Genomic DNA, 14177 nt, shown 5'->3' with positions numbered 1-14177 from the left:
TGGCTTACAGTCTAAGAGGCATGGCATAGAAGGAATGGAAGAGGAAGAGGAAAACAAGCAAATTAAAGTAATGATTCTTTTGTACTGTTGCATAGTGAAGTCCCACAATGACTAGGTGGGAGGGCTGGTGATGAGGGCATTTCTGGCAAAGGTCGAGCCAAATTGCAGTTGCTCTGTTGACTTGTGCTAAGCTTGTGGTCCACCAAGACCCCCTAGATCCTTTTCACATGTACTCCTACTCCCAGCTGTCCCCCATCCTGTATTTGTCCATCTGGTTCTTCCTGCCTAAGTGCAGAACCTTCACATTTGTCCCTGTTGAAATTCATTTTGCTAGCTTGCGCCCAGTTCTCCGATCTGTTGTGGTCATTTTGAATTCTAATTCTGTCGCCAGATCTTGGATCTAGGGCCAGGCTGGGTGTGACAAGAAATATCCCCATCTTCTTGAACTTAAAATAACAAACACATGTGCATGCAGTGGTCCCTGATTCAGATCACCGTTTCTGGGACAGACCCACATGCAGCCAATATTTTCCCTTTGCCAAAAAATAATTTCGTTTAGCACTAAGTGGTGTTCACCGGCTGATGCAGACATTAGAGCAAACCAAAAAACGGAGGCGATATGGATGATGTGGGTTGGGGAGAGCTCCTGAGAACCTGCAGGGCACTCCTGACTGCCAAACCACAGTTTGGTGCTTGGCTGCCGTGACATCTAAAGCACTGATCCTACCTATTTCTGGCCTGCCAGCTGAACTGTATTTACTGAGCAGGCTGGAGAACGAAAAATATGTCTTTGCGGAGAGCTACATCTGGCCGTGGATCAAGCCTCGTGGGGCAACAACACGGCTAAGGGTGACTGGACCGGTGCCATCGCTGGAGGCCCCCTGTCCTCGTTGGCAAGACGCAGTCGATTTTGCAGCAAGGTCGTTGTGTTTCGCGCTGCCGTGGTGCAGCAGATTGGGAATTCTGTGCAAATTGAGGTTTTTAATTATTTATGGAAATGACTAATGCAATCAGTACAGTAGCTCTGGTGTTATTAATTTTGAAAATGAAATTCAGTTTATTTTGTGCTGTACCAACAACTTTCCCCTTCAATATGCCGCAGCTATTTTGACTGGCAAAGATTTAACGGCGTCGTAGGTGTTGCTGGGTGCCAAACCAGGTGGGGGGAGCCTGGCAGAAGGAAACCTTCACTTTTGGCACTGCAGGAAGGTAGTTATGAGAGCTGGATTTGCCATCTTTCCATATAGCCAGGTGAAAGGAGACAACCAGTTCCTTTTTAAGAGACTATGAATTAAATACCTTCATGGTCAGAAGGCGCGTGCTCAAATCACTAAGGCACACTACTTCCAGATGGGAATTCAGAAACTAAAAACCGAGTTCAGTTCTGGACTGTGATGAACATCGTTATCATGGGCATAAGTTTCAGTTTTGACTATTACTTTCATAACCATCTTCAGGTTTCTACTTGTTAGGCCAAAATTTTTATTCTAATACATTTTTACTACTCTACATATTTTCGCTTCACACAAAAGCTGTTGAAACCTCTGCTGCTGCTAAACTTCATGCACTCCTTTTTACGAAAGAATCTCCCCAAGCCACAGGAACTTGACTTTATGCAAGGTTTGGGTCTGTGTTCACAGGGCCTGGCATAGCATCTTTGCTTGACTAGTGCTCCAAAAGTACATTCCAGGATTCTCAACAGACCTCCTAATAAATGAAAAAGATGGGTAGTCCCTAGTTGAAGGGCCCCAAGAGGATTCGCCAACACCTGCCCACACTCCAAGGATGAGTTTCTGGGAAAAGCTCCAGGGACTCCCAGGTTTGGTGTGAGCAGGGTTGTCCTCACCTCTCATCCGCTTGCAAACATTTGAGGAACAGTGCCCACTGCAGGCTGGTCCATTAGAGCAGGGGTCGGCAAGGCTTACCTTGCCTGGGCTGGTTCACTGCTGCGGAGCCCCCTCTGTGGGTCGGATTACGGGCACGCGTGAACATACGTTCCCAGTGCGTTTCCGAGCACAATTCAAAGTGTTGGTGCTGACCTTTAAAGCCCTAAACGGCCCTGGTCCAGTATACCTGAAGAAGCGTCTCCACCCCCATCGTTCAGCCTGGACACTGAGGTCCAGCGCCGAGGGCCTTCTGGCGGTTCTCTTGCTGCAAGAAGCCAAGCTACAGGGAACCAGGCAGAGGGCCTTCTCGGTAGTGGCACGCGCCCTGTGGAACACTCTTCCACCAGATATCAAAGAGAAAAATAACTACCAAACTTTTAGAAGACATTTGAAGGCAGCCCTGTTTAGGGAAGCTTTTAATGTTTAATAGTTTATTGTATTTTAGTGTTTTGTTGGAAGCCGCCCAGAGTGGCTGGGGAAACCCTGCCAGATGGGCGGGGTATAAATAATAAATTATTATTATTATTATTATTATTATTATTATTATTATTATTATTATATAACGTATGCACCTGTGATTTCCGGGCTCTGTGTCTGCGCAGACGCGATTTTCAGCACCGCGGAAGCGAGTCTTGTTTTAGTGCAGCGCACAGGGGACTCGCCGAGCGGGCGGTTTGGTTTTGGGGCGGCTCGTGGACCGGTAAAACAACCCCTGTGGGCACTTGTGGCTCATGGGCCTTAGGTTGCCGACCCCTGCATTAGAGCAAATGGGGCACTGCTCCACAACCCTTCTTACTTACCCCTGCCCTTCTTACCTAGCTCTAGTCTAGGGGTTGGCACTGCCTGGCAGCTTCTTCCTCAGTCTCAGTGTTGACCTTGCAAAACCCAGCAGTGAGGAGGATGGGGACAAAGCTAGAATTAATCTGGAGAGACGAAACCTTTTGAGCAGTGGAAGAGCTCTTTGAACAAGGTGGTTTCTATCAATGCTGCTTTGAGCAAGTGAGCACTGTTGATACCACTTGCAACTTGATATAACCTTCACTTGCTCTCTCGTGTAAGTCAAGGGATTTTTGCCCTTTGCTTATGCACCCAGGTTTGTACTCAATAGGTTGGTTTTCTATACGGAAAACCCACCATACCTTTTAGAATCCAAGTCACTGTAACCCCTACTAACGAAGTCACTGTTTAAAAATAATTCCCTGCAAAGCACAGCTTTGATTTAAAAAAAATGACTCTTTGCAGGTTGAATTTGACGACATGTTCCTCTTGTAAGCATCCTTCATAACCACCTTTTTTTACTAGTCAGTGGATCAATAACGCATTTCAGGCTGCCAAACGCTGGCAACAAAATCCAGTTAAGTTTGTGTCTCAGTTAATATGCACACGCATGCACAACAACAATACGTTTGCCTTATTGTAGCAGATTGGATCAATGATCCATCGAGTCCAAAGTCCCACTTCCATCAAAGACTAATGTCTAATGCTTCAGTGGAAATGAATCCCATGTAACGATTCTGTAATTCACCCAGCCAATTGTCCAAAGCTTTAAGTTTTGTGGGAATTGGCACTCTTTAGTTGGTGTGGGAAAGATAATAATAGTAGTAATATCGTACCAAATATTTTTTGATTGCAATATTCACTTGGACAGTAGCACAATCTGTGTAACCAGATTCCTTGGGCTGGGACACACGCGCACACACACACACACACACACACACACACAGATTTCGCTGAAATGTTGTCCGTAAATAACCAAGTGTTCATGACATTTCACAACTCTTCAGGACCCTTTTGGTTTGCAACTGCTGCTTGGCAACATTGTCCCTATAGTTTTTTGCCCCTATAGTCCTCGTCATAGCTTGCCCACGCTGCTGTTAATCCAGCCATGGCGACCCATATGATTTCGTTCACAAGGAATGGTAGCACCATTGTGTGACATCATGATGAAGCATGTGTGATGTCAGCCACATCACATGGCTCATCTCAGCTAATGGGATTACCTGTGAGGAAATGAGGCCGGTCCAGAGTGCAAAGACTTAAGGAAGATGGTGCCAGGAAGAAAAAGCATTTAAACAGCACATGCGTTGTTTGCAACAAGTGCCAGAAACTGCTGCTACTAGGAGGTACTTTCCAGCATTCATGAAAGAGAATGCAACATGAAGGAAGTTCAGACTTGGCTCCCATTATTAGTTTTTAGGAGTACATAGTATGTGTGTCCCCTTTCTGATGGCTTTGCATTCATGGGATAGCATGGAGTGCTCAGGGTGGCTTATAACATTTTCATCAGCATTAGTTGCCTGTCACCCAGTGGACTCACAATTTTGGATTTGATATCCCGCCTTTCACTCCCTTTAAGGAGTCTCAAAGCGGCTAACATTCTCCTTTCCCTTCCTCCCCCACAACAAACACTCTGTGAGGTGAGTGGGGCTGAGAGACTTCAGAGAAGTGTGACTGGCCCAAGGTCACCCAGCAGCTGCATGTGAAGGAGCGGGGAATCGAACCCAGTTCACCAGATTACGAGATTACCGCCCTTAACCACTACACCACACCGGCTCTATCATTCTTCCTTTTCTAGTTTTGTGCAATTGTGACTGGTGCAGAGATAACTCGCCCTACACCTTAACAATGGTTAGGAGGCTGCAAGGAGGTCTGGGATGGCAGACTCCTTCCCTTCTCCTGCACAATTTCTCCCCAGCCTTCCCTGGGCAATCATAGCCACAGCTTAGTCATTAAATCCGTGTATCTGTCAGCCATGCTTAATATACACTAGGGGTATGCCAGGATTTCTAAATTTAAGAAAAGGGCAGCACTGCGTCTGGAGCAGCCCAGAGCTTTGGAGGTACCAGTTCTGCTTTATTTCTCTTTGGCAACTTCAGTGTCAGGTTTCCTTGCTGTTTCAGATTCCCACTTCATTCTGAGTCCCAGGTCTCCCATTATTTCATTACCACTCGGCTGGTTTGGAACCTGGTCATCCTTTTACCTAATCTTTGGCGATCCCTCGTAGCTGAGTAAGTTTGTCTTCCATAAACACGGCCTTAACAGTGAGTCCGTAAGTGACTGTGGAGGCTGATTCTGGATCCACACTTCCTTCAATAGTGGGGACATTGGTTTCCGGGCGGAAGTTGATCACGGTGTGGATTTGCCAGGCGTGCCTTCCTCTTAGCACGTTTCTCCCTTGCGTCCTGAGTTTGAGTGTCTTCAAAGTCCATGACACCTTTGGAAAAGGCTGTTCTCCAACTAGAGCTCTCGCAGGCCAGTGTTTCCCAGTTGTCAGTGTTTACACTACATTTTTTAAAGATTTACCTTAATATAACATACTACTCTGAGGGCATGGGGCATGAGTTCCAGCAATCCTCTCTTTCTTTCTTTCTTTCTTTCTTTCTTTCTTTCTTTCTTTCTTTCTTTCTTTCTTTCCAGGGTGTGTGTGTGTTTGTGTGTGTGTGTGTGTGTGTGTATGTATGTATATGTATATATATATAATTTCAAATCCTTTATTATTTTATTACCATAATATACATTCTTTACAACAAACAAACTCCCAAGTTGTTGTTTTGGAGGTGTGGGTGGTTGTATATAATGCCTCACGCAAGCAGTCTTGAGATGGTGTGCAAAATTAATCTACCACAAAGAGTGTTGTCCTCTCAAAAAATATCGCTTCAGTGCATGGCAAACTCTGATTTCTAAAAGGCATGTTTCATTTTATAAGAAACTGGATCCATCTTGTTAATTTTTCAGAGGGGGTGGTCCATGAAAACTAAGATACTTCCTATTGAACCTGATGCTAACTAGCTGTAGTTACTGTCTGAACATCTATTTTGTGGTAGTGGATGGGAAAGGTTAACCAAACCTTGTTCTCCCCGTGCTGAAAGCGAAGCGAGAGAAACGTGCAGAAGCGATGAGTGTCAGAAATTTGACCCATCTTTGTATGCCGTAGCAGTTAGCTTCCCTGTGTTTGCGATCACAATTGCTGTCTTGCAAAGGATCTGTAACTGAAGCCACAGAAACCTTTCATTATGGCATCGTAAACTCTTCCTTTTTTGCCCCTTTGTCTGTTTCTCTGGATTCCCCTCCCCATCTGGCTGCCATCTTGAATGAAAGCGTCCACTAAAGAGCGAAAGGCGTAAACTTAGACGGAGGAGGCTATTTCAGATGAAACACAGGAATTTAGAGAGAGCATCCTCGCGAGGATCACATCACCGCTTAGTTCTTATACCTAAATGACGACTCTCGTAGTTCCTTCCAACTCTCCATTTCTATGGTTCTAATGTGCAGCTTCTTCCATAAAAAACCACCTGTGTTGATGAGGCTTAAATATGTACTTAATTCTCCCACTGATGCAAAGGGAGCTCACAGTGCTTAATTTAAGCTGATAAAGCAACACACTCTTGCAATTGGTCCTTTTTTTGGTAATCTGGTTGTTGAAGGACGGTTGCTTTGGGGGTTTAGTTCACATTTACAATTTTGTAACATCTGAGTTAGCCTATGTTTAGCATATCTGGGAGTTACCAAGTGATGAGACTTGAGAACGTGGAGGTGGTTTTACCATATCGGCTGTTTCTAGGTAACATTAAAAAATAAAAATCGAACGGCCATGAAAGTTTTCATTCATACAATGCATAGACAAGCAAGATGTGTTCTTGCCCTTAGACCTTGTAGAGTTTAAATACAAAAGCTGTCAAGGCCCCTCCTGACCCTGGAGCCGCAGGTTGCGCCGCTCTGTGAAAACCTCCGTATAAATCAGCCTCCTCCTCTGTAATGATTAAGCAAGATTTATGGGCCTTCTCAGGCTTGATGTATGACATCTGAGTCAGATGTGGTTTATTTGTTCTTTTGTTGGAGACCAAACCTCTTTCGTGTAGATACATGGTAAAAAGGAGTGAATCAAACAGAAGTGACAGGCTCCTTATCAATAGCTTAGCTTATCAATTGTTTTTATATTTGGTGTTAGCCGCCCTGAGCCCAGTCTTGACTGGGGAGGATGGGGTATAAATAAAATTTATTATTATTATTATTATTATTATTATTATTATTATTATTATTAACTGACCATGGCTGCCATATCTCCTCCTCCCACCACCCTTTAAAAAATGAAAATAAAAATTTACAACTGTATATTTTATTTGTTTGAGTGGGAGAAGGGGAGGATTTTCAGTCTCTTAAGATTCGGGCAGGTGACGTTCCAAAAGATATGACCAAAACGAGGGCTAAACAGATTGTTTTGGGTGGGGATGCTTTGCAGAAAAGTTTACCTCATGGTGCAGAGATCTGCACACATAGTTTTGGCTGTTTGGGGCTGGTTTCACAGGAAAAATTGAAAATGCCCTTTCAGAGCAAGGGCAGGGAATTTTACCTCACCCTATTTGGCTTGCTGATGTCACCACATACAGCCAAATCTGATTGCCTTCACTTTGATTTGGCTTCCTGGCAACACTATTCAAGCAAAGTTTCCTGCCCTCATGATGTCATCATCGAACCAAATAGAGCTGTGTGATGTCATCACCCTGCCTCCACCTGACTGAAGTGGGATTGGCTGGGATACTACAGGAAATGGCTCCTATCTTCCTTTTCACTTTTTTCTTTTTCTTTTTTTGGAAGAGAACTTGCTGAAGCAGTAGATCAGGGTTTCCCAAACTTGTGCCTCCAGCTCTTTTTGGACTACAACTCCCATCAACCCTAGCTGTAGATAAAGGAATGGCGCAGCTTGTGAGCAAGATAACACTTTTCACTACTCTGCTGAATTCCTTCCTTTGACTCAAAAGTTTTTGGAGGGAATATTTCCACAGCCATAGACCAAAAAAACAACAACAACAAACCTTTAAAAATCAGCTACAAAAGAAACCGTTGCTCATTCCTTACCATAACTTGCTTTCCTGTACATAAACGGCTTACTTTGCGAATTGCACACACAGAAATAGACTTGTTAAATCCCCGAATAAACGAAATTCCAAATTTGAGGGTAGCCACCTGGCATCTTTGCTCTGTGGACTAGGACGGAGGGATACCCATATGTGAATTCCATTGCAGTTGAACACAATGAAAGAAAAAGAAGCATGGGTGTCTTTCACTTCAGATGTTGAAAGACGGGAGGATGCAGGCATTTGTTATGGCTAAAACCCCCAAAGACACCTAAATCCCCAACTAAAATGCACACACACATGTAATTTTGAAGACCCATTAAAGCCCCAGGCTCACTCTTCTGCTTGCATTATTAGCGAAGGGCTCGCGAACTGTGACAGGAGCTTTTTCCATAGCGGGGGCGCATTTATGAAGATTGATAACAGGCAGGGCTCCATGTTAACTTCTATTGTCAAACAGGCTGCAGGAGAAACTGCCAGCTATTGGCTTTTGCTTTGATTTATGAAAAGATTGCCACGTGAAAAAGGCATTGCATAAAATAGCTCTGCTGGCAGAAGTGTTACGAAATGGGTCTGTAAGGGGACCAAACAATAACTAACTATAATTATGTTCATTATCTTCTCTTTGAGCTTTTCGCTTCTCAGTGGGTTGTTCTCAGCCCCGACTGAGCAGGGGCTGCAATGGAACTGCCTTTACATCGGTGTGGGGAAGAGTCCTGTGCTGTGTGCATAACCCCTCCTCCCTTAAAAACAAAACCTTCCCAATAATGACTAAGATACTGTGCCTTTAAGAGGAGGTGGTTTCACCTGAAGCTCACTCAGGGTAAACCAGAACTCATAAACAGGATGTGACTTTATAGGGCTGAACGAAAATCAGCGCCAACCCTGGTTTCATGTCTCCAAGCAAAGGGGTCATTTCAGTGGTTTTTGAGAAAGGAAAAGGGAGAGGGCAAAAACTGGCCAGCGGTGGTGGCATTGTTGGTGCTGACCTTTAAAGCCCTAAATGGCTTCGGTCCTGTATATCTGAAGGAGCATCTCCACCCCCATCGTTCTGCCTGGACACTGAGATCCAGCACCGAGGGCCTTCTGGCGGTTCCCTCACTGCGGGAAGCCAAGTTACAGGGAACCAGGCAGAGGGCCTTCCCGGTAGTGGCGCCCGCCCTGTGGAACACCCTCCCTTCAGATGTGAAGGAAGTAAGCAGCTATCTTATCTTTAAAAGACATCTGAAGGCAGCCCTGTTTAGGGAAGTTTTTAATATTTAATGCTGTATTGTTTTTAACACTCGATTGGGAGCCGCCCAGAATGGCTGGGGAAACTCAGCCAGATGGGCGGGGTATACATAATAAATTATTATTATATTATTATTGCATGCAGTTTTGCCAGCCGGTGGCTTTCATGTTTTTGTCTTTACCTGGAAGTCCTGTAGAGCAGGGGTGGGCAAGGTTTTACCTGCCTGGGCCGGTCAAGTCCCACAGAGATCTTTCCGTGGGCTGGATCTGACGTCTCAGCATGCGCAGATGCAATTTCCAGCGTCACGGAAGCAAGTCCCCCCATTGTTCCTGTTTAGCACAGTGCGCAGGGACTCACCAAGCGGGCGGCTCGGTTTGGGGGCGACTTGTGGGCTGGTTAAACTGCCTCCATGGGCTGCTTGTGGCTCATGGGCCGCAGGTTGCCGACCCCTGCTCTAGAGTAGCATTCTTCCTCCTTAACTTCCCAGGTGGCCAGCTTAAACCCAGTCTTTATGGAAGTATATTGTATTCAATTATGGGGTATCAGAGTTTTTAGGGGGCTAACCAGGCTGGGATAGCAGGCTTGTTGGTTTTTGAATGTCTGATGTAGATTTTTTCAATTTCGTTGTTCTGTATGGGACAGTGACAATAAAGATTATCGTATCGCGTTCAGGGATGGCGAGGAGTCACAGTCCAACAATACCTGGAGAACATTGTAGGGGGTGGCCTAACCTATGGCTAGATGTTGTTGAATTAAAATTCCCATCACCCCCGACCATTGGCCATGCTGGCTGGGGCTGATGAGATTGGAGCCCAACATCTGGATAGATATCCATGCCTTCCCTTGAGTGAGCTAGGATAGCTCAGTCGGTAGAGCATGAGACTCATAATCTCAAGGTCATGGGTTTGAGCCCCAAGCTGGTCAAAAGATTCCTGCATTGCAGGGGGTTGGGCTAGATGACCCTCGCAGACCCTTCCAACTTCACAATTTGACGAATTGTCTCCTGGAATGTGGGGAGTGCTTCCAGCCTTGGCTCAAGGGACCTCGGGTAAACGCAATGGAAGCCACCAGTGGCTAGAAGCCTCTTTGAGTAGGGCAGGTGTCTAACAGGTGGTGGTGAGAAAGGTCCGCCAGAGCAGGTGATTTCAGAGCATCCTTCTTTCCCCATAGGCACCCCATTTCGCTTTGATAGTTCTCTGCTGAGAACTTGAGCTCAGCCTTAAATTCATAGTGCAGTGATGAGGATAGGGGTGAGGTTTTTTTTTTGGGGGGGGTTATAACTTACTACTGGTAAGAGCAGACAAGTAATACTTTGGTTTCCCGCTCCAGTTCTGTGAAACTAAATATTCAGAGTAAAATAGAGGGGGCTAAAGCCACGACCCACAGAAGCCCAACTACATGACAGTCCAGCAGCACTGTAAATTTTTTATTGGCACTCTTTTAGGAAGAGCTGCATAACTCACTCCTGGCTCAGTAGACCTGGGAGCAATACAGCCACCTCAAACTTACAGTAATAAAATCTTTATAGTGCCTCACACTACCACAGAAACTGTGCTTTCCTTTTATATCAGTAATATATACTGTACTCTCTCCTTAAGTGGAAGCAGCTTCTCTCTCTTTCTCTCTAAGGTCAACTGCAATGCTCAGCATCAAACACCTTTAAAGGTGCACAACACTAAATTTCAGCATCATTATCCCCGGAGCGTCATTCTGTTGTGAAAAAGAAGAGGTAGAACTTTCCCCCCTTTTGCCATGGAGACCAACAAGAATTAGTGTATTTGCTCCAAAGCATTTGATCATCTGCTGAAAATAAGATTTTTTTTTTTACATGGAGCATGTACGGAATAGAACAAAGCAACCTGAGACTTAACCATTTAAAAATTTTGCTGCAAAGTGAGGAGGAAAGAGAGAGCGAGGTTCTTGTGCATCCAAGAATTGTGTAAATTCATAGCGATGAGCTCTGCCACTGTATCTGCGCCTGTATCTGTTTTAGTGGCATGTAAAGGTAAAGGTACCCCTGCCCGTACGGGCCAGTCTTGCCAGACTCTAGGGTTGTGCGCCCATCTCACTTAAGAGGCCGGGGGCCAGCGCTGTTCGGAGACACTTCCGGGTCACGTGGCCAGCGTGACAAAGCTGCATCTGGCGAGCCAGCGCAGCACACGGAAACGCTGTTTACCTTCCCGCCAGTAAGCGGTCCCTATTTATCTACTTGCACCCGGGGGTGCTTTCGAACTGCTAGGTTGGCAGGCGCTGGGACCAAGCAACGGGAGCGCACCCCCCCGCGGGGATTCGAACCGCCGACCTTTCGATCGGAAAGTTCTAGGCACTGAGGCTTTTACCCACAGCGCCCCCCGCGTGGCATATGTCAAGCTGTAAAGGTGATGAATACCGCTCTATGGATGGGATCAACTACTTTGCTTTGACCATCCCTAATATTACATAAGAGGGAGAAACAATAAATCTGCTATCTCTCCATATTGTGCATAATTTAAAATATTTTGTGGGGAGTTGCTCCAGCCCCTTGATAATTTTTGGGTGCCTGTTACATTACTTGTTATCTTCTGCAAGTTAAATAACTATACATGTTCTTGCACTGTCTTTCTTCATATTCTACTTAAAGTTGTGAATGTTTATTCAAAACCGGCCAGTGAGTCCATCTCTTTTTGTTGTTTCTGTAGGTAAGTTGTGAGAGGTTCCCATTCTTTTTTAAAGTCACTATTGTCCTTTTCATGTAATTTGTCTGTTAACTTTGCTAATTCAGTGTAGTTAATCCATTTTTCTTGCCATTCTTCTTTTGTTGGTACTTCTCCTGTCTTCCAGCCTTGGGCTAGCAAAACTCTTGCTGCTGTTGTAGCATACATAAATATTTTCTGTTTTTTTCTTTTCTTTTGACAATTCTTGACCTGAAATACCCAGCAAAAAGGCTTCTGGCAAAAATATGGAACACTTCACGGATTTGCGTGTCATCATTGCGCAGGGGTCATGCTAATCTTATCTGTATTGTTCCAATTTTAATATATGTGCTGCCAAAGAGAGCACACAAAATAGAATATTTTCAAACCTTTCCTAAATGATCCCCAACATGAAATTCGCATTTTTCGCAGTAGCTGCCTACTGGCACCGTTCAATGTTTCATTGAACTTTCCACCGAGAGTCCATTCCTGGCCATTTGCCTCTGGTTTATAACCTATCAGTGTATACTGTACATCAGTTGAGATTTTTTGGAATCAATGTGCATCACTTTACACTTATTTATATTGAACCGCATCTGCCCATTCACCCAGTTTGGGGTGTTCATTTTGGAGCTCTTTGCCATCTCCTTCTCTCGCCTTGAATAATTTGGTGTCATAATTCAAACTTAGCCAGTTCACTGCTTGCTCCAAACTCCGGAACATTTATAAACAAGTTAAAAGGCACATGCTAAGAAAGGCTAAGGAATGCCAGAAGGTAAATAAGAAGGTTGCATGCGAGGTTCAATGTATGAGGGGCAGGAATTGTGGATGGAGAAGAATTCGCTGGATATATTTTAGATGGTTAGTCAGTCAAGAGCTGGTTACACTGAAGGACAGTGGGTGTTGCATGGCGAGTTCCCGCCTCCTCCCATGGAAATAAAGACATAGGACACAAGAATTCGAGTTAATGGGTCAAATTAGGCCACAACTTATTGATTACAGGAATTGAGTGGTATTGGCTTAGGCATTGGCCCTAACAACTAACCGGCTTGAAGGCCGGTAAGGGTTAATCACTAGTGGGAGGATTCCTGCTGAGGCACGTCAACTAGGACCTCCCCCCGGGGTCATGGCGTGGGGGCGTGCCGTGGGCCCACACCTCCATAGGCTTAGGACAAGGCCACGCCCCCCGGAATCCTTTACCGGACTACCCTTTGTTTGGGGGAAGGTGATGGCGATCCTTCCCCCCCCTTCATCTGCATAACAATAAACAGTACCCCCACCAATGCCTAACTGCCAATACCGAGGAGTTGTGACGGTTTGCTACGAGGTAGGCGAAAACCAAATGGCTGGAGCCAATCTGCCATTTGGAAAAATTCCTACCAGGCCCCTTGACGGCGACCGACTGAAGTTCATAGCAACGTCAAAGAACCTAGCCTAATGGGTGGGCAGGGAGGGAAAACCAGGTCAGCTGCGGTGAGGGAAAGAGGGGGAGCCTCGGCCACGCCAGACCTAAGTAGGCGAGGCCACGCCCCCGGAGCCAGCCGATTGGCTGGCACGGGGAATGACGCGGCCGAGGATTCCCTGCTATCGCGTGGGCTGGGGCCAGCCCCCGTGAGTGTGGGGAAGGGGTGTGAAGCCCGCAACCCCACCTCTTCCTTATCTTGGAAGTCGCTTTCTCAATGGCATGGGGGAAAGGAAGGGTGGAGTTGATTTTGTTAAAAGAACAAGGGCACCTAAACGAGTAGTAAATCATCCTATTTGCAACGTTGTTGCGAAGTGCCTAGCAGCCCTACAAAAATAAATTAATGAACAGATTTTAAATTAGATTTATGTAAACCTGCAAAGAAAGGCTATGCCTTCCATTTGGCACAGTCTCTCTGCCCCAGGAGAGCTGTTTTTGCTCAAAATGGGAGTGGTGTGTGCAGTAATACAATCAGGTTATACATTTTTTAAGACCACCTTCAGAGTTTGATGGGGGTGGGGGAATGGCTTGGTCAATCAGAATTTAATTTTCAGTTCACCAAATCATATTGCTCGTGCATTAGAAGACTGCTTTCGATTGACAAGCCAGTTATTAAAGCAATGTAGCCGGTGTGCTATGATCACACATTGCAGCTCTTTCCATGTCTCTTAGGAAACCGGGGTTCTTGGTTTTTTTGCAAAGTATATGTGAAGGCGCTTCTCCACTTTGGTGGAACTAGTAGAGCATTTCAGTTAAAGGCCCCAAAGCTTCATCATCATCCAGTTTTGAAATGCTTGCTTGAAATGTCAAAGAGGAATCATAACATTGTTCTCCATATTGCTTGTTACTACTGTTAAACTGGGAAGCAGAAGCAGACCGATCCGTTTTGCCAGTTTGCAAACAGTCTAGTTGCAACTAGACTGTGTTTTGCGAGATCCTGACCTATTTTGGGAAACAGCTTTGACATTATTTTATCGATACGGCTGGGTGTAAATAAATACTAGAACTTCCTCATCTAGAAGTTCACTATCAGGCCTGCATTTAATACAGCATATTCATCGCAGTGAACAG

General features: G+C 45.3%; 1 protein-coding gene and 1 non-coding gene across 2 annotated transcripts in view; one reads left to right on the top strand and one right to left on the bottom strand.

Moving 5' to 3' along the window:
- CHCHD3 (coiled-coil-helix-coiled-coil-helix domain containing 3) overlaps nt 1-14177 on the top strand; it is a 218376-nt gene that overhangs the window by 186224 nt on the left and 17975 nt on the right. The gene's annotated exons all lie outside the window — the stretch shown is intronic.
- Nucleotides 11905-12011, bottom strand: LOC114606070 (U6 spliceosomal RNA). Its single transcript, XR_003708766.2, has one exon. It is a non-coding gene; the product is annotated as a U6 spliceosomal RNA (small nuclear RNA).

Source organism: Podarcis muralis, chromosome 10 (genome assembly GCF_964188315.1).
Source record: "Podarcis muralis chromosome 10, rPodMur119.hap1.1, whole genome shotgun sequence".
Classification (NCBI taxonomy): domain Eukaryota; kingdom Metazoa; phylum Chordata; class Lepidosauria; order Squamata; family Lacertidae; genus Podarcis; species Podarcis muralis.
This window is presented reverse-complemented; position numbering and strand designations above follow the sequence as displayed.